The sequence below is a fragment of the Coenobita brevimanus genome, chromosome 70 (assembly GCF_032717465.1).
Source record: "Coenobita brevimanus isolate Jiangsu-jjx chromosome 70, ASM3271746v2, whole genome shotgun sequence".
NCBI lineage: Eukaryota > Metazoa > Arthropoda > Malacostraca > Decapoda > Coenobitidae > Coenobita > Coenobita brevimanus.
The window spans coordinates 38599585-38619895 of record NC_137023.1 but is presented as its reverse complement, the minus strand read 5'-3'; positions in this window follow the sequence as shown (position 1 = coordinate 38619895).

The following is a 20311-nucleotide window of genomic DNA, read 5'->3' as shown; positions in this document are numbered from 1 at the left end:
GCAACACTAATAATGGTGTCTTTCCTCTTTGTAGCCTCTTGTAGGGGTTGGGGTTTATTTAGACGAGACTCTCATGGGACGAAGAATGTGGCTGGTGAGGAGGTGGTGGTGGTAGTAGTGGAAATAGTTATGGTAGGCACTGGGGTAGGGTAAGAACTGTGGTAGTAGCGATGGTAAGAATTGTAGCAGTGGTGCTGGTGGGTATTGTGGTAGTGGTGCTGGTAGGGATTACGGTACCGGTGGTGGTAGGACTGTGGTGGTGGAAGGGACTGTGGTGGTGGCAATGACTGTGGTAGGGGCAGTGGTAGTGACTATGGCAGTGATGGGCGTAAAGATAACAACGGTGATACTGAAGGTCATAACAGCGACAATGGAAGTAGAGACTGTAACAAAAGATCGGGTGGGGGAGGGGGTGAAAAGATGACGGGGTATGAAGGAGATGATGGTGTGTGGGGGAAGGGAGAGATGATGAGGTGTAGGGATGATAATAGTGAAGTGTGGGAGCAGGGGATAATTGGTGAGTGGGAACGAAGGGTGAGCAAGGAGGTGGATCAGCGTGGAACGATAAATCACCCTATTCAACACAAACAGAAAACCTTACCTTTATTACCTCCGTCACAGAGGTTATGTTGTACCTCGCATCGGTTTGTTTGTCTGTTAGCAGGATTACTCAAAAAGATATGAAAAGATTTTAATGAAATTTCGTGGATGGGTGGGCCATGGCCCAAGGAAGAAATGATTAATTTTGGGTCGGATCCGGATCCGAAGTATCTCGCACATCTTCAAAATTACTTAATGAATTTCAATGACATTTTGTCGAAAGGTGCGCCATGGACTATGAAAGTATTGATTAAATTTGGGGGCGGATCCGGATCCGGATCCTATATCCACCGATCCGGATTGGGGATTACTCAAAAAGTTATGAACGGATTTTGATGAGATTTTGTGGAAGGGTGGGTCATAGGTCAAGGGAGAAAGGATTACATTTTGGAGCGGATCCGGATTTGGATCCGGAGTATCCCGCACAATATCTCCAAAAGTTCTCAATGAATTTCAATGAAATTTTTTTGGAAAGGTGGGTCAAAGACCATGACAGAAATTATTAAATTTGGGGGCTGATCCAGATCTGGATCCAGACCGTTTTTAATGACAATGGCATTGGGGAGGTATGCGCTCTCTAACCGCTCTCTAGTTTTCTTTTTTTTTTCTTTTTCTTTCTTTTTTTAACCCTAGGTACCGCCGAGAGGGGCTGGCTTAAGGGGAAGGGGATCAGACGGAGAGAGGAGGGATGCACAATAGGAAGAGGATGAGTGGAATGAAAAAGGAGAGGAAGAGGAAGAAGCTGAGTGGGATGAAAAAGGAGAGGAAGGGGAAGAGAGGAACGAAAAAGGAAGAGCGTAAGGGGAGGAGAGGGAGGTGAACAAAGAGGAAATGGAAAAGAGGGAAAAGGAAAGTGGAGAGGAAGGGGAAACAAGGGAAGAGGAGGCAGAAGAGGAGAAGAGAGGAGGAGGAAAAAGAAATAGAGGAGAATAGGGAAAGGGAAGACGAGAAGGAAGGGGAAGAGGAAGAAAGGCACGAAGGAAGAGCGGGAAAGGAGGAAGGAGGAAAGGATAGGGAAGGGGAAGATGGAGAGGAAGTCGAGGAGGAAGGATAACCTGGAGAAAAAAGGAGGAGAGGAAGAATAAAAGGGGGAGAGGGAAAGACAGTGACAGTTCGCTGAAAGGATGAAATATGAATGAAAGGAGGGAAAAGGAGTGGGAAGAGGGGAGTTTCACATTCTAGCCCCTCCTGAACTGGTATAATTGAAATGGAATACCCTGACTGGACCTAATTGATCCTAACTGACACAGAACTGACACTAATGGACCCAAACTGAGCAGACTGGACCAGAAATGAAAAAAAAAAAAAACCTCGATTATTCCGTAACTGAACATGACTAATAAGAACCAAAAGAATGAATTTAGCAGTACCTGATGTGGTCAAAATTAACTAGGCGGAAAAATATAGTCTGTCTCAACTATACTTCTGATGTTTATGCCACCACGACGCAGGTACTCGGTCAAAAGACACGCTCGTTTCTTCAATTTACCGTCCTCCTATTTTCCTTTACCACACCTTCTTCACACTTACCTTTTCGTTTTCATCCTTTTCTTCTATCCCATCTCCTTTTCTCTTTCACCTTTCCTTTCTCTCCTCATCTCCTCTTTCCTTCCACATCTCTCTCTCTCTCTCTCTCTCTCTCTCTCTCTCTCTCTCTCTCCTACTTCGAGAAGTAAGAAACCTTGAATTTAACTCGCAAAATGGCTATAAATTTTTTCTGCATTTCACACAACTTTCACACTGATTTCGTATTCATTGATCAGCTGGGTTTCGTGAGCAGACTTTTTTTTTTTTTTTCAGTCTACGTATATTCTCTCTCTCTCTCTCTCTCTCTCTCTCTCTCTCTCTCTCTCTCTCTCTCTCTCTCTCTCAAGGGTCACTTAAACGATCATTTCCCCGAAGGTGAAGAATTGGTCAACTTTTCCACTGCTGGGAATCAGTGACCGAGGAGGAGGGAGAGAGGAAAGGGGAAGGGAAGAAGGGAGGGAGAGGGAGGGAAGGAAGGTGGTAATAGGGAGGGGGGAGAGAGAGGGGAGGAGGGAGGAAGGGATTACTGGGATTGCTTCAGGATTATTCAGATGATGGAGTTCTTTCAGGTGGCGAATCCTCTCATTTGGCCTGACGATGTTGGGAGTCAAGATAAATCACTCGCTCACTTATTGTTCTCTCTCTCTTTCTCTTTCTCTCTCTCTCACACACACACACACACACACACCATGACCTACAAGTGGCTTAAGCATAACTCCAGCATTAACTCAGAATCAGAATTTCAATAACCTAATGGGAATGTTAGTTAGACTCCTGCATAACACCCACCGCCAACCCTTTTACACCGATTACCTTCTATTGCGGTGGGATTACCTTTTATTACGTCCTCAGTTGCGAGTATTATCTGTGTAATTAGCTTTTGCGTTTACTGGTGTGTTTTTCTTGTCTGCTTCCTTCGTTAAGCGGTAAGAAAGAAGGGAGAGTATTTTTTTCAGAGAGAGAGAGAGAGAGAGAGAGAGAGAGGGCGGCAATAAATTTAAGAAATTAGTGGAGCATTATACCGGCAAGAGAAAAAAATTAAATCAATATATTTAAGAAAATGGAAAGACAAATCAATGGCGAAAGTGAAAAAAACAAAACAAAGAACAAGAAATGAAATAAAATAAAAATAATGTTTGGTGAGTAAACAATTTCGATTTAGGGGAGATAAATGTTTTTCCTCTTAGTATTTAATGTTTCTGTTAAATCGACTAAAGTGAGATAAGATGGCGGTGACTTGGATTGATGACGCGAGGTGAAATAAGGTGAGGGGAGGTGGAAAGGATAGGGGAGGTCAAAAAGGTGAGGGGGAGGTGATAAGGTGAGGGGAGATAAAAAGGTGAGGGGAGATAAAAAAAAGGTGATGGAAGGTGGGAAAGGGGAGGGGAGGTGGAAAAAGCGAGGGGCGGTGAAAAGGTGCGGGGAGATGAAAAGATGAGGAAAGGTGAAAAAGATGAGGGATTTTTAATTTATTTTAAATCACAAGAGTTCGAATGTCAATACTTTCACCATAAACTCCCACATGCTCGTTACAACCCTAGCATTTTACTTTAGCTATGGATAGATTATTTAACTCAGCCCTGGGAGGGGTTTGTCACAGGTGCCCATGATGTTAAAATATACTTCCGCCAACACCAAACTTCCGTAGTCCGGCTGACCTCGAGTCTTGTTATTTTAATTGGGCCGCCAGTCAAAATTTCATCGCCAAACTTTTTTACCCAGCTGGTATATTGGTCGAGATTTTTTTTTTTTTCCACCAAAGTTTATCTCAACTTCCATTTTTCTTTTCAAACCGTTCAAAACATATACATTATTTTTCTTATGGTTCCAAACAAGAAAAGTGTCCATTAACACCCACAGGAGTGCATGGCTGTTCTCGGCATGGGAACAATTAGAGGTTATTTGTAAGTCTGCCCCTCTCCCCTCCCCTCCCCGAGTGGTCAACGACTCAGGAAAGTGAAATATTTTTTTACTAAGCCAATAAATCTTTACAACAATATTACAGTACATTTTATAAAGCAAATATGTCAAAGCTTTTTGAGAGTAAGCTCTCCTGGAGGCACCTGGTATGTCTGACAATCGAAATATTATTTAGAAAAATATTCCAAAATCTGTTAATGCCAAAATGAGAATACACCAGTAGCGTACTTCCACAAATGAGAGCCACAGAAGAGTCCAGCTAAGAAAACGAGCAGCACTTGGCACTTAAGGTGAATGTTTGGACCTTTACCGAGGTCAACACATGTACCAAGTTAACCATCCCGCACTCTCCTTACCTGGTTTATGCTCCTGTATTCTCCTCACATAAAACTTCTCTCATGACGAACGCGGTACACTCTCCTCACTACTCTATCCATGACACGTAACTGATTCACCTAACAACTACACTCTTATGACATGGCTGACTCTCCTGACGCAACACCTCCCTCCAGCTGCACGCGGCTAACTCTCCTGACATAACTGCAGTCACTCTCCTGATGTGGGTGACGCTCTTGACAATAAAACTCTGCTGACACACCTGACTCCGTGCAACCATCGACGAGCAACACAATTCCCAGACTTTTAATTAATGCATGGCTCGTATTTGGGAAGGGATGCAGTGGTGAGGAGATGGAGGGGAGAGGAAATGGAAGGGGGAATGATGAGGATAAAAAGGGTAAGATGGTGTGGGAAGAAAAGGGAATAAAGGAGGCCAGGGAGAAGTTCTGAGCGTTTTGTTGCAATGGTACGCACATCAAACACTTGGAACATGAGAAAAGTGTTGTTCGTGAAACGGAAAAGATATGAAAAAACATAAGGAATGGCATGAGAAACAAGTGTCAGACAAGGCGTGGCCATGAAACAATATTTGATCATCCTGAGTTTCCATAGAGATCAGCTGCTGGATCCGAAATGAGAAAACCTCCACCTCTCTTCAGGAAAGAGGCTTCTCGGAGTTACCTTCTCTACTGAAGGGGCTTAAAATCGGGAATTCACAGTGAAACTTTTCTAAAAAAACAACTGAGATTACAAAGGCAACAATAAGGGAAGCTGCAGAAGATGCACGACGATTACAAACAAAAGGCTGGTGATTCAAGAGACAATGTGTCAGAACTCATCTTACTTTCATAGTACACAAAGTAGGCAAGGTTAGAGTTTGGCCATTATTGCTCCACATTAACAGGCCGAATTCTGTTATTTTGTGGGTTGGAGGGGGAGAGGTTGCCCTGAGAGAATAGAAAACAGTACTTAAGATAATTATGTTTTAAAGCCTCCCATTAATTCTCTGAGGAGGTAGGGAATAAGGTCAAGGTTGAGGGTTACTGTGGCGACCCCCTGAGTACAAGAGGGGGAGGGGAGGTCTTGGACTGGTGAAGGGAACGGATTACACAGGATTACACAGGAAAGCAAACAGCAACAGACCTTATGGTCCTTTCGAGGCTGCTTGTTAGAGAAAACTATGACTACAAGATCTAACTCTACATGCTGAAGGATAAGGATAGTAAAGCAAGAAGGATGAGAGGGAAGAAGGGGAGTGTGGGTGAAGGGAGAGCTGCAACTATGGGGAGAGAAGTTAGTCCGCAATGCTATAGTTGTTGTTCCTCTGGTTGCATTTTTTTTTTGTTTTCATGAGACAAGTGTGTGTGTGTGTGTGTGTGTGTGTGTGTGTGTGTGTGTGTGTGTGTGTGTGTGTGTGTGTGTGTGTGTGTGTGTGTGTGTGTGTGTGTGTGTGTGTGTGTGTGTGTGTGTGTGTGTGTGTGTGTGTGTGTGTGTGTGTGTGTGTGTGTGTGTGTGTGTGTTCGCGCGCTTAGCACTTAATGCATTAATTACAAATTATATAATATGCAAGTTGCAAAGTTCATAAGTCTCTAGTCATAAGCATGATATGGAATTCTATATACTCCATATAATACGCGTTTTTCACTGTCCATAACATGCTTCTAAATCAACTGCAACAAGTAATTCTGAATATGTGTTATTACAAGTACTGGCAAATAGTCTTACTCTTGCCTACGGACGCATCTCTCAGAAACGTCACCCCCAGCAGCTTTTATTACTGCCAAATATCATTCCCTGCGTTTCATTTTCCCTGGAGGGCGTAATAAGTGTTGGTGGGTAATGACTGCTTGTTATAACTTGCCTCATCTCATTTCCCCAGCCGCCTCTGGGATAATATAGCCATTCAGGATGATAATGAAGGACCGGATCCTGGCAAATTCACACCCGGACAATCCTGATGGGATCTGGGTTTGTGTAGGGGCGTTCATGAGAGCCGGAGCTGAGAGTGGGAGTATACATGGGGGAGGCTGGATTGGGATGTCCAAGGGCAGGGGGACAGAAGGGTAGAACTGAACGTGAGGGAGGGGGGGCTTGGGATCAGGAAGTGTGGAGTGAGAGTTGGGTTTTGACAGGGGAGTTGAAGAGAATGGGGCAAACGAAGGAGACTGGATGGGCAATGTGGGAGAAATAATACATACGTTGTTCCTTAGCCTTTAGTTCTTGTTTTCTTTAACTTGCTCCTTCTTTCTCCGTTTATTCTCCTTCCCAGCCCTAATCATCTGATGTTCATTGCCTCTCCTTCAACTGTCCTGTCAATTCACTTCCACCCCTTCTTTTCTCTCCAGTTGCCTTCACTACTTTCTCTCTCCCCTCCATTTCTTCCCACTTCCCCCTGTTCTGACGCCCCCACTCACTAGCACGTTCCTACGCTTCACAACACCGCCAACTGCTTTTCTCACGTCACTCCAGACACCCGACACACAACTTCTTGCTCCTCTCCTCTCGTTTCTCTTCTATTTTCTTCTCCTCTCCTCTCTCTTCTATTTTCATCTCCTCTCCTTTCCTCTCTCTTCCATTTTTCCCTCCTTCCCTCCCCTCTCCTCTCTCTTCCATTTTCCCCTCCTTTCCTCTCCTCTCCTCTCTTCTCTCCTGTCCTCTCTCTTCCATTTTCCCCTCCTTTCCTCCCCTCTCCTCTTCTGTCTTTTCCTCTCCTCTTCTGTTCTTCTCTTCTCTCATCTCTCTACCATTTTCCTCTCCTCTCCTCTCCTCTCCCCTCCACTCCTCTCCTCTCTCTTCTCTTTTCCCTTCCTTTCCTTCTCTCTCCTCCCCCACCTCCCACACAACACACAACACAACGATCCGCAACACAATACAAAGCACAACACAACACACACACACACACACATACAGACACACACACACACACACACACACACATACACACACACTACCACCAAGGGAGAAGTTAGGCGTGTTCCCAGCTTCCTCTGCCTCAACATCGCTTCCTGCACCACTTTTATTCGTCCTCTACATAGCCTACATCCCACTCACATCCTCCTCTCTTCAGCCTCTCCCAAAACTGTATCTAGCGCAAGCTATTCTACGAGCTTTTCTTCTATTAAATCTTTCTACAAACTACCAACAACTCACACTCCTTCCATTATACAGGAGTAGTCTATGTATTGCACACTCTATGCCATTACCCTGAGAATTTGTGTGGTGGGGGAAAATTCACTCAACGTTACCAGTTTCTTCCTTGGATTATTTACCCATACCTATCTTCTGCTTCAAAGTATTAGCTTTGTTACGTCTATGAATCACAAATTGATCACTAATTTCGCAAAGCAGGCAAACTAAGCATCTCCCACAACATACTAGAGAGGCAATCCTACTTTCTCCTCAGGCGTCCTTTCGTAACCACAAGTTCCACTCTAGATCGCCTTCCTATTAAGCTCTTCATTAACTCCCCATACATGCAAGTTTCATTAAATTTTACCCTCACATACCTTCACAGGCTGCTTATATCCCATCCTTCTCATGGTCAAGACAACTCTAGTACTCTAATCCAGCTAAAGCCAAACGATTTTCCTGAACTGAGCAAATCACAGCAGGCCGAGAGTGTCAAGATTTTTACCCACGCTCCCCTTCATGTAAGTTAGCTGGTCTCCCCCTGCATGCCAATTCTCCCCTTTTATCTCTCTCCCTTTAGATTCCTCCCCAGGCTGCCTCTACCCACATTCTCCCATTTCACTCCCCTCACCAACACTAATTGTAGTTCTCTGTTTTTCCTGCCATCCTGAACATCTGCCATTCAGGAATATTAACCTCCCCTCGGAAATTTCTCCCCTCAGATCTCCCCACCCCCACGTCTCTTCCTGCTTCCTCGTGGCGTGCGGCCGTATTCTCGTCAGTTGCGGAGGTTTCTTAGTGCCTCTTCCTTAGCGATTTATTTCACATGCTGCATAAATAAAGGACAAGGGGATATTAAACATCTACTGTACGTACATCAAAAAATAATCAGGGATGAAAGAGGCGTTACAGGACCTTCAAACTACGAGAATACGGCTCCAAAGTGTGTGTGTGTGTGTGTGTGTGTGTGTGTGTGTGTGTGTGTGTGTGTGTGTGTGTGTGTGTGTGTGTGTGTGTGTGTGTGTGTGTGTGTGTGTGTGTGTGTGTGTGTGTGTGTGTGTGTGTGTGTGTGTGTGTGTGTGTGTGTGTGTGTGTGTGTGTGTGTGTGTGTGTGTGTGTGTGTGTGTGTGTGTGTGTGTGTGTGGACCACAGAATTCGTACTGGTCGTCTTAAAAGGGGCACCAATATCATTCACGCAGCGGTGACACAAAGCGATTCTCATAACAACCTGATGATATAAACCTTCTAACTCCCCCACCATCACTGCACCCCCAACCCCCCCAGCCTGTGTGTCACCCTGGGGGCTAATTAGCAAGAGTTCCGCCATTACAGGTGCAGTTTACCTGTGTTTTGTTGCCCGTCCGTCTAAGTTACTGCCAGGGAGGACTTTTAATAGCAGCTTTGAAGTAATGTGTTCCCCAGCTTTCACACACGGCCGCCACCTGAGACAGTTTAGGCTACACTCTTGACATTTCCGTACACTACACCCTGGTATCTCCTTCCACCACACTGACACCCTTTTACACCACATTCTGACACATCATTACACCAGATTCCATCACCTTACACCACACACTGGCACCTCCTTACACCATATTCTACCACTCTTACACCACACTCTGGCACCTCCTCACATTAAAATCTGCCACCTTCATGTACCCTCAGACTAAAATACACTACACACCCTAACATCGCCTATATATACCACACTCCAACACAACTTTCTACCACACTAACACCCCTTTACAACACATTCTGATACTAACATCCCCTCAGCCTTGTGATGGATGAGAATGCATGTTGAGTGGTCGTGGGCACAACATTCAGCCTCATGTGGCTTACGGCCATATTTAGAAAACTGAGTGCACGAAGGTGTAAGGACGCCCCAAATTTTTTGCAGTTGTTTACGGGACACCCGTAATTTTTACACGTCATCAGCGCGCATCCCACGTTAGTGAGTGTACACAGGATCGACACATACTCTAGGTGTGATATGTTTCATCATCACATGCTTCAAAAATTAAAGAACTAGGTGTCTGTCCACATCTTCTCACTCTTGTTTTAATTAAATTACCCTTAGTTTCGATAGCCTGATGGTACAGTCTGAGTAGGCATAAAACCTTAATTACACCTATAATAGTGTACAAAACTACTACTCCATAAACCAGGCTCATAAGACGCAATAAAAAGTGCCTTTCAGTTTCCTTCAACGATTATCACTTCGATTTCTCTCCCTTACGTAAACTGCTGTGTTATTTTTATTCTTTTCCGTGGCATCGCTGAACATGGAATTCTATGGTTCAATCTTCCAATAGAGATAAAGAGAGGTGAAAATGACCATTCGTTCTAACTACTTCATAATCAACATTTTTCCACGTCTTACTTTCTTCGTATAAAATTCATAGTCCAACCAGTAACACTAAAAAGAAAAAAAAAAATCTTTCCCCTTAGTTCTCTAAAACGCTGTAAAATCTTTCTTTGGTCTGGAATCCCGACACCGTCCAGACCAGCCCATCAGGCCAGGGCGGATTCACGAGCTGCAACTTTCCCCCCACACTGCCAACTTTGGGCCGGGAATCAGACAGACATCAGGGTCTTTCCATCGCACTCAGCAGAGGCAATCACGGCGGGGCGGTGTGTGGGATGAACGCCACGGTAGGAGATTAAGAGAGAGGAGAAAAACATGACTTTGGAATGAAGGAGGAAAACTGTCTCTGATGTGATATGGGAATGAAGAAAATAAATGTGTCTGGGGAATGAGAAAATGAGTGTCTGGTCTGGATATACAAATTAATGACAACTTCGTAATTTGGAGGCGAAGAAACAACACATGACTGGAATATAATTATATATATACTCCTTTCCCGGGATTTGAATATAAAAATAATACCATTATTTCTGCTCTGGAGAGAGAGAGAGAGAGAGAGAGAGAGAGAGAGAGAGAATCCACACCCAAGCCACATGGAAGCCTGACTTTTTCAACGATTGTCTCCTCACAGTCACCAACAAATTCAAACCCGTACTCAGTCATATGCATACACACTCAACACAACCATACATGTGTGTGTGTGTGTGTGTGTGTGTGTGTGTGTGTGTGTGTGTGTGTGTGTTTTAAAGCGTGTTTTCTGCGAAACAACAAAGGACTAGTCAGTGTTTGTGTCCTTCATTTTGTGACTGTACCGATAAACGATACAATATGCCATATCAATACACAAATAAAACAGATAAATAAAAAATCAAGCGAAAATACACTAACAAGAGCAAAACCATATTAGCTGTAACCAACTCGCTGCTGGATTAACACTGAGTACGAAAGAATAGAAGGGGAAAAAGAGGACAACAAATACCGATGTACCTACTGTGGACAATAACTACGGTATTTATTACTGGAAAAAGAATCCCTCTGACTCCCTCCCTTCTTTCCTTTCCTCAGCTCTGCTCCTCACCCCCTTATACATAAATAAGCTACATATTGTACATTACACGTATACATACCGTACGTACACACATATAAACCGGTACGTACATACATATATACTCTTCATTCACACCTAAAGGGGGCCCAGGTCGGGTCGAAGCCGTTATATCTTCCCAATAAACATTTACATATAACTTCCTACATTAAAACAACTCACGGCACTGTGATATTATGGCAGAGAAATATACAGTAGGTTAATAAAACTCCTTCCACTCTCCCAACCAATCCCTTCAGGCAAGGTTGCAGGAAGATTGAAAAGGTTAATGTGTGGTATAGAATAAATGCCACAGAAATTAAATGCTGTGAAAAGGAAGAGTGGGAACGTTAATCTAGTAACAGACAGCAGACAGACGGGCAGACAGGGGACAGCGAAAAGCTCTCACACCCAGCTGTCTGCCTGCACTAAAGCTGATATCTCTACAACCTGCCCAGGGGATCACACCTTATCATCCACAGGCACTCGCACCTCAAACCCACCTCACTGACTCATACTGCTTCATAACCTCTCCTTGGAAGTTCCCTAACACCTTTCCTAAGCGATTTAGTTTGCTTATTGCACCTTACTGTCCTCTTATGGTTACATAAATCGTTCTAATATCGTCATACTCTGTATAAATAACGTATAAAAATAATAACCAGTCATATACATTATCGCTAAGGGAGAGGTATAGGAAGCTTCCTTAACCCGCGAGAATACGGAGTCGTGTCTTTGCCCTTTATCATGAATTAACAGAATTATTAATGTGAACTATCAGTATTATGGCCACACACACACACACACACATAGCCTCCAGCACCAGCCAGTATCCAGCAGGCCTGTTAGCCAGTTAACTCCCAAAGGATCAACTGGACAGGAATCCATTACGTCAGTGAGAGACGGACAGAGGCAATGTCATACGTTAGGTCGGGGGTGGGCGGGAGGGGGGAGGGAGTCCGGGAGAGGTGGGGGGGGAAGGGAAGGAAGCTCTGTGAAATACCTGTCTCCTATGGCTTTTCCGACCGAGTATTCTGGCTGCCTTTTTGTCACTGTTGTCTGATAAGGTGAGATTTTTCGCAGTGGAAGGGTCACATTAGTCTTCATTAACCCCTTCGCTGTGTGGGAGTGCTCATTAACTGAATACAGTCATCTGGCGGCAGCAGGAACAATATATATGGAATAAGTCACTGTAGTAAAGGAACCAAGGTCTCTCTCTCTCTCTCTCTCTCTCTCTCTCTCTCTCTCTCTCTCATCTAAAGGCAGAACTTCAAACATTTACGATGTTTTTACTGTTACGTTCATCACTTCGTTTATTTCTCCTGAGTCTTCTTCTTGTTTTCGCCTTTTAGTCTTGTTTTCTCTCTTCCTCTGTTTCTGGTAATTCTTTCCTCACTCACTTCTGTTTCCCCCTGTTTACATGCTCCTCCTCTGTTTCTGTTTATTCTTTCTCCTCATACTCCTAGTTCCTTCATTTCCTCCTTCGCTTACATAGTATCTTTTATTCATATTTTCTCTCTTCCTCTTTTTGTTTCCTCTTCTCCCACTGTTTGCTCTTCTTCCACTCACCTCTCTTTCTCCATTCCCCTGGCGGTTACATGATTGATGGAGGTTTTATCATGTACACCTTTCTTCTTCTACATCTTCTTTTTCCTGTTCACCTGGTCTTTCCTTTTTCTTCCTTTCTTTCTACTGGTCACATGAGTCTGAAGTCTTGGCGGAACAGAAGGCTCCATATCACCTCTTTCTTTGCGATTTATTTTGCCTACTACAACTTAACCATCTCATGTACGTTTTTTACAAAGTTTTCTCATCGTCGACAAATTTTTACTTCAGTAACACACAAGAGGATAATGAGATGTGATGTGCAGAATGAATCGGTGAGTTAGGGGTGTTATGAAGTCTCTGAAGGCACTTAGAATACAACCTAAGGTAATTTTCATTTTAGTTTGGTGGCACACGAAAAACATAAGCAGTGCAGTTTTTCAAGTACGCCCCATTCTGATTTTCAGTTCATCATCATCATCATCATCTACCAGACCTCTTGTTCAACCTAGGGATGGGATGAGGTAGGGTCCAAAGAGCGAGAAAAAAACTGACAATTTTCCGCATCACTCTCTGAACACTGGCTAGCAAACCCATCTCTGAGGTCCAGCAGAGAACCTACGACGAAATATACCATCACACAACACCACTTCGGCTCTACAACCGGCCTGTCCTCACCTGACGGAAATAAGCAATCCCACAACTTCAATGCTAAGCTACTGTTGCGTGAAATTTAGTGAGCCTTTGTAACGAGGCAGAAAGTAATTCTCTTGTCTACTACTCAAACTGATCCACCAATCTGACTACACTTGGCCGTAAAGTGAGGCGTAAGTGGTAAAAGATCAACAGGGTCTATAAATAACGCAGTCTAGTAATCGCCGCCATTACTGTCGCATGTTGGGCGTCCACAGTGAAGGAGGAAATTCGGTGCAGGACTTTATGAGGCAATTTTGTAGTGAATTTGGTAGTGTTCAATTACTGCGTCCAGAGGGAAGGTAATTACTGACGGCTGTGTTATCTACCCACCATAAACTATACTCTGTCCACTTCGATTTGGCTTAAAATTCCCCTCTCTCCATGTACAATCCTCAGCTGTAGTAAGAAAGTAATACCAGAATATGGCGCTAATCACGAAGTAGTGCTAGGGAAAGGATGTAGAGCCGTAGGACCAACTTATTCTGCCACTGAGCTACGTGAATTGAAAGCTGCAAAAGGACGAAAATCTCCGTCAACTAATGGTGGACGAATTATACTGACTTTCCTAGTGTTGAATTACGCCGTGATGTCTACCTACCATGAACTAAAACAATAAAATAACAGACTGAAAGAATTTATATTGTTGGCGCTTAAAAAATGCTCCAAATTTTTATGCTAAGCTAATTATACTTCAGTTCAGCTCTACTTCTCTATCTATCATCTGTCAGTCTGTGATCTATCTGTCTATAAATCAATCAATCCATCTAACTATATCTACCTACCTATAGATCTATACCTACCTATCTATATACCTACCTATCAATCTATATAAATTTTCTGCATCATTATAACACGATAACGCTAATAAAATACCTCCGTGTTTTAAGTAAACCTGATTAAATCCCTCCTCGGCTCAGTCTATCGATCAGTTTATCTATCTACCATTTTACCTACTATCAATATCCTATCCGTCGGCAACTGTATGCAATACCGACACAATATTGCATTGCTGTTTTGCAATTTATCATTTTTATTATGCATTTTTTGATTCATTCACGTTCAAGTATTAATCCCTTTCAATCCGAGGACTTCATTTCTGGTATATTCTTGTCAGGGTTTGTTCAGATTAGATTTTTTTTTTTTTTAAGTGGGGGTGTTGTTCTCGAGTCTCAAAAGCCTTTATTAGATTCGAAAAAAAAACAAAAAAAATCCAAATCCGAATTAAATTGTCTGAAGGTAACCAGAACTTAATGTCATCGGGCTGAAGGGATGATAGACGGAACAAATTCTCTCTCTCTCTCTCTCTCTCTCTCTCTCTCTCTCTTTGTGTCTTTTCTCTCTGCTATAATTTGTTTCTCCATTTTCCTCTCTCGTCGTACCCCATGTCTTTCTCCATTGTCATCTCTGTCCCTTTTTCTCCTCCATATCTTTCACTTTCTCTCTTCTTCCCAACTTCGCCTTATCCTCGTATCTACACCTCATGATCTCTGTACTGTTATCTCATGCTCTTTAACTGTAAATTCCTTATGATGATGATGATGATGATGTGAGAGAGAGAGAGAGAGAGAGAGAGAGAGAGAGAGAGACGAGGGGGGGGGGGCGAGAAGCAGGCTGCACAGAAGAGAACAAAGGAGGATAAAGAACAAGAGACCTATTGTTGTTGGCGAGGGTGGTGGTGACAACGTATGGTGCTGTATGATAGGGGGAGGGAAAAGGTGAGAAGAGGAGAAGAGAAGAGAAGAGAAAAGAGAGGAGACGAGACGAGACATTTAAATCAGCTCGGAAAGTCTGGCGGGTATGATTGAGTATTAACACCCAGGCTCCTACAACTTACCCTGCTGGTAAAGTGGCCTGGCGTTAGATGGAATAAAATACTAGAGCTGTCCCGACCATGAAAGGGATAAATACGAAAAACACACACACACACACACACATACTCTCACACACGCACACACACACATACCTACTTTCGACAATTCATTTCCTCTGAGGCTTTATTAATAAGGATCCAGGAAACACTATTTCATTTTCCTATCTCCTTCCTTTTCTTTTTCCCCCCCTGCTGTACCTTCTTTCTTCTGAGTTCCCGTATGAGGTGAGAATATATAAGCGGTACTTGTATTTTTCCCCACCTACAAAAATCAAAAGGATAGTACAAAGGAATACAAAGGATAAAATGGAGGGATCTCATTATGGCCATTTTTGTGGTTGTGCAGCTAATGGAAGGAGCTGTGAGGGAGGGAGGGAATGGGTGGGGGAATGAGAGAGGAAGGGAGTGGATGAAGGGAGCAGGTGGGAGAGGGAGGTGGGGGCAGGGGGAGGAAAGGTGTGGGGTATAAGTCAACACGCCTCAGTCTAACAATGAGCTTCAAGATAAATTTGATCTTATCTTTACTTTTCCCTGAGACTGGAGATGAGTTGCAATTAACCCTTTCAAGATGATGACGTATATTTTTGGCTTATTCTCTCCAACTCAACACGACCGTAGAGAAATTAAGGATGGAAGGTCTCTCGGACTGTAAGGGGTTCTCCATCGACTCTTTCACAATCAGGGGTCTTTCATAACCTAACTTAAATCGTCTGGTGGTAGTATGAATAAAATGAACAATACGTCATCAAAATTACCTCCATCACAACCAGCAGCGTGTATCATCTTCAGTACGATGACGTTAATCCGATTTTTACTCCTGCTATCGTCTGACATTTTTTTTTTTTTTTCTGAATTGAGAGTCATCGAGCTGGAGGGGTTCTACTCGTATACATACTTCATTAACTCTTTCAATGTGAATTCTCTCTCAGGATCAATAAAGTCGTTTAAAGGTAATAAGAAAAAGATAAAGCATGGGAGCATCCTAGTGTACAGATTATAAGCCCACCACAGCTTAGGATCGGTGTACTGCGCGTTCTCAACACAAATTAGGACAAGGTCATTTCATAATGTCACCCTACATCACAAATATATATTTCCACGTGTGTGTGTGTGTGTGTGTGTGTGTGTGTGTGTGTGTGTGTGTGTGTGTGTGACAGTGGCTCTCTCAATCACCATTTCCACAGTCCTTCGTCCCGTGTTCCATAATTCAATCTACTACTAACATTCTACCACTAATTACCACACAACAAACTACAACGCCCGTATACCAGCAATTTATGGCCAAATTAAAGAGCGTTTTTGTGAGCATTGGCGTAGCTGGGACGGAGGAACTGCCACACACAACAGCAAAAGATTAAGTGTGTGTCGCCCTGGCAAGAATGGAAGTGGGGAGGTAATGAGGCAGAGATTAATGACCCTTAATTACATACACTAATGATATAAACACTTATGATAATGGTCAGGTTAATGAGGGGGGAAAAGATACAGTTTAAGATTGGATTTTTATACACACATCCTTATCACTCCATCTTATCGAAGACATTATACTCTTTTCACTTTAACTTGGTCTCAAACTGCCATCTCTCCATTTTGACTGCTGAATTGTTATAAGAGATTTACGCTGGCTTAAAATGCTAGACACGAAGAAAGTCCAGGTATAGAAAGTGAGGTAGCTTATTTCCCGTAGCTCAGCGGGCAGAAAAAGACAATATTACGGCTGTACACTTGCGGCTGACAGTCCATGACCAGGCTGTGATGGAAAGTACACCCTTTCCACCGCACTTTTTCGTGCCAAGTACCACCGTCTAGTGTTAATCTATTGTTACAACTCAGTAATCTAGGTGGAAAGATAATTTTAGGTAAACTTAAAGTGAACGCGGTATGGTGCCACTGCTATTACAATTTCCGTGTCAGGACGAATCTTGTACTGTACTTTATTCCACCTGACCCCATGCGATTTTATTCAGCTAAGAGCAGGTCACAGGAGTCTAAACGTTGAAGCTGCCATAGAGCTACTGCTAGGGTGTTGAATTAATATCTGGGATTCGTTCTGGTCGTGTGTGTGTGTGTGTGTGTGTGTGTGTGTGTGTGTGTGTGTGTGTGTGTGTGTGTGTGTGTGTGTGTGTGTATCAGATTGCACATAGATTGACAGTTCGTTCACTGAGGTCCAAGCAGTCTTCCTGCGTGCTACACATCTTCACATTAAACCACTTCGGCGCCAACAGGCCAACCCACCGGCCGCACTGAATACATGGTAAGAGCTGTCTCAATCATGACTGGTGCAATGGCATATGGAGGAGTGTTTTTATGGCATCCCTGTCCCAACCAATGATGAAACTCGTGTTCTTAAGAAAAACGGAGAAAAAAATTCTAAGCACTTGACCACCACATTCCCTGAACAAACTGCATAATCATTCAATACGTCATACACTAATTTAAAAAATATATATTTCCCTGAACCCAGCAACTGAAAAATAAATAAGGTGAAAATCGCTGTATCATGTCCTGTAACTTATTTAATCTTAATTTGCATGAGGTTCAAACACATTACTAATAAGGCAAATTTTTCTTTGATCCCTGTCTTCTATTTAGGTCCACTTAAGGAGCACCTGAAAATTAAATTAAGGTATATACATGCTTACAGGACATGTTACTTCAAAGTGGTTCTCCTTAACAGCTATGTCCAAAGTTTCAGCAATTGCCTTTATACTGTTTTCTTAAAATATTTAAAAAAATCCAAACTCACTTCCAGCCTAAGTTTCCTCATCAGTTCATAACTTTCTGAGGATTTTGTTCACAACTTCTTGATTACCTTCTGTATCCACATCGACCCTCTTTTATTCGTGACCCTTTGTGTGTATAATATACGAGGTTGCTGGTTATACGAGAACCACTGGGCAGGCACCATAATACAGCACACTAAAAGTCCTTGTTGAGGTGGGAGTGTTGCGTTCGCTCTTAGGCCGCCTGACAGGGAAAAGGGAAGGGGGAGTTGATATGAAAAAGGCAATGCGAGGAAGACGAAAGGAGACACTGAAGGAACAGGGTGGGAAGACTGTGAAGGAAGTGGTAGGATTGTGAAGGAAGTGGCTAGACTGTGAGGGAAGGGGCTGGATTGTGAGGGAAGGCTGTGAAAGTTAAGGACACGACTATAAGGGAAGAAGAACGACTGAGAGAAGCGGCAGGACTATGAGGGAAGAGGCAGGATTGTGAAGGAAAGAGGAAGAACACTGGGGGGAAGAGGAAGAACTGTGTGGGAAAGGGCAGGATTGTTGTTACTAATGATTTCTTAACGATTTGTCAACCTTGCTTACTCTTATGTGAATGTTAATGTACGTAATATATAACCCTGTATAACTATGCACAGATACAAGAAGTGCGCGTGACTTAATTCGCTGAGCTAGGTCTAGCCACTCCCTTGTATTTGCTGTGTCTGCATTTTTTGGAAGCTGGGGCAACAAGCGCGCCGGCTTAGGGTCAGTTAGAAGCAGGCTACCGACCAAGGCACATCTGTGTTAAGTCTAATCAAAATAAACTAGAAAACAAACGCCGGGCTTTGAGCTTACTCCGTTACGCCAGCTTCCCTGTGAAGGGAAGGGAGGGAGTGCACTGTGAGAATGGATAGGGAGGGTTGTGAGAACTGTGAAGGGAGAGAAGTGTGTTTTGAGGAGAGGGGAGAGGGTTGTGAGTGGTGGGGGAGGGTTGTAAAGGGAGGGGGAGGGTTGTAAGGGATGGGGGAGGATTGTAAGGGATGGGCGAGGGTTGTACCAGGAGGGGGTTGCAAGGAAGGGAAGGTGGTCTGTGCTGTTAAGTTGTTCAGGAGAGGGGGGGGGGGGACAGCCGCTGAGTGGAAGGCTGTTGAGTGGGAGGGGAGTTTTGAAGGAAGTGGCTGAACAAGAACAATGGTTGTTAAAAAGATGATGGGAGGGGGGAGCTGCGACAAGATGAGGTCACAGAAAGGAGGGGGTGGCTGTTTGAGGACTGGGAGACTGTAAAAAGGATAAGATGCTGAGAGAAGGGAGGGATGTGAGAAAAGTGAGGGGAGGGGGGGAGAAGGACTTGAGAGAGGACGGCTAAAAGACTAAGCAGCTAAGAGGATGCAGGGAAGGGAGGCACACAGTATGAAAGCAAGCAAAGAAGTTGGGGTGTGGCAGAGGAGATAGCAGGAAGGAATCACCAAACGGCGTGCCAATCTCAACTCGAAACATTTTCACTTGAGCGACATCAAGGCAACGAAAGCTCATAATGGCCCTGGGAGACGCAACTCATGCCAAACACGATACATTACGCTCGACGCAATATCCAGGAAGTACAAGACAACATGGACACTCTTTATGCGGGACAGCTGAAGCGCGACATGAAAGACGGGGAGCATTACGAAGAACACTTTTGGAGGACGAAAGGTCACTAATCACAATGCTTTCTAAACATGATGTCATTGAAACTGGACATTATCCCAAGGACACATGACATGAAATTGATGAGGCATGACACAACGAAAACAACTAGGTCTATATATATTGTACAGTGTATTAAAGAAAGTATTTGCCGGACATACTAGTTACACGAAAGAACCTAGTCATATGCAGGACACAGTCATAAAAGAAACTAGACAAAGAACACAGAATTGCTAGTCTATATTCAGCACAAAGAAGCTACTACAGAAATTGCCGTACTGTATAAGAAGGACACGGTATAAAAAAAAAAATGAAGGACAGACAGCGTGCAGGGAACAAGATGCAGGACACACACTAGCGGAACAAGAGAGAGGGAGACTGCGGCACCCTCTCACACACTGCAGGGAGACAACAGCGGAAGAATTTGATGTTCTGTGTTGAGATGAAGCAGGGCAGGTGTGTGTGTGTTGGGGGGGAGGGCATGAAGACAGGTATGTGAGGGGTGACGGCAGGTGTGTGTTAGGAGTGAGGACAGGCGTGTGTGAAAGGTGTGTGTGTGTGTGTGTGTGTGTGTGAAGGGTATGGGACAAGTGTGTGTGTGTGTAAGGGGTGAGGACAGGCGTGTGTGAGGGCTGAGAACAGGTGTGTGAGGCCAGGTATGAGCACCTTACCTAGGGAGTTGCCACCAGTCGTCTCAGCATCCCTGCTGGAAGAAATAAAGTAACGGTAATTATTTTATTACTTTCCATGTAGCAACCACATAATAATAACTTATATACGAGAGAGAGAGAGAGAGAGAGAGAGAGAGACAGAGACAGAGAGAGAGATCCTATGAC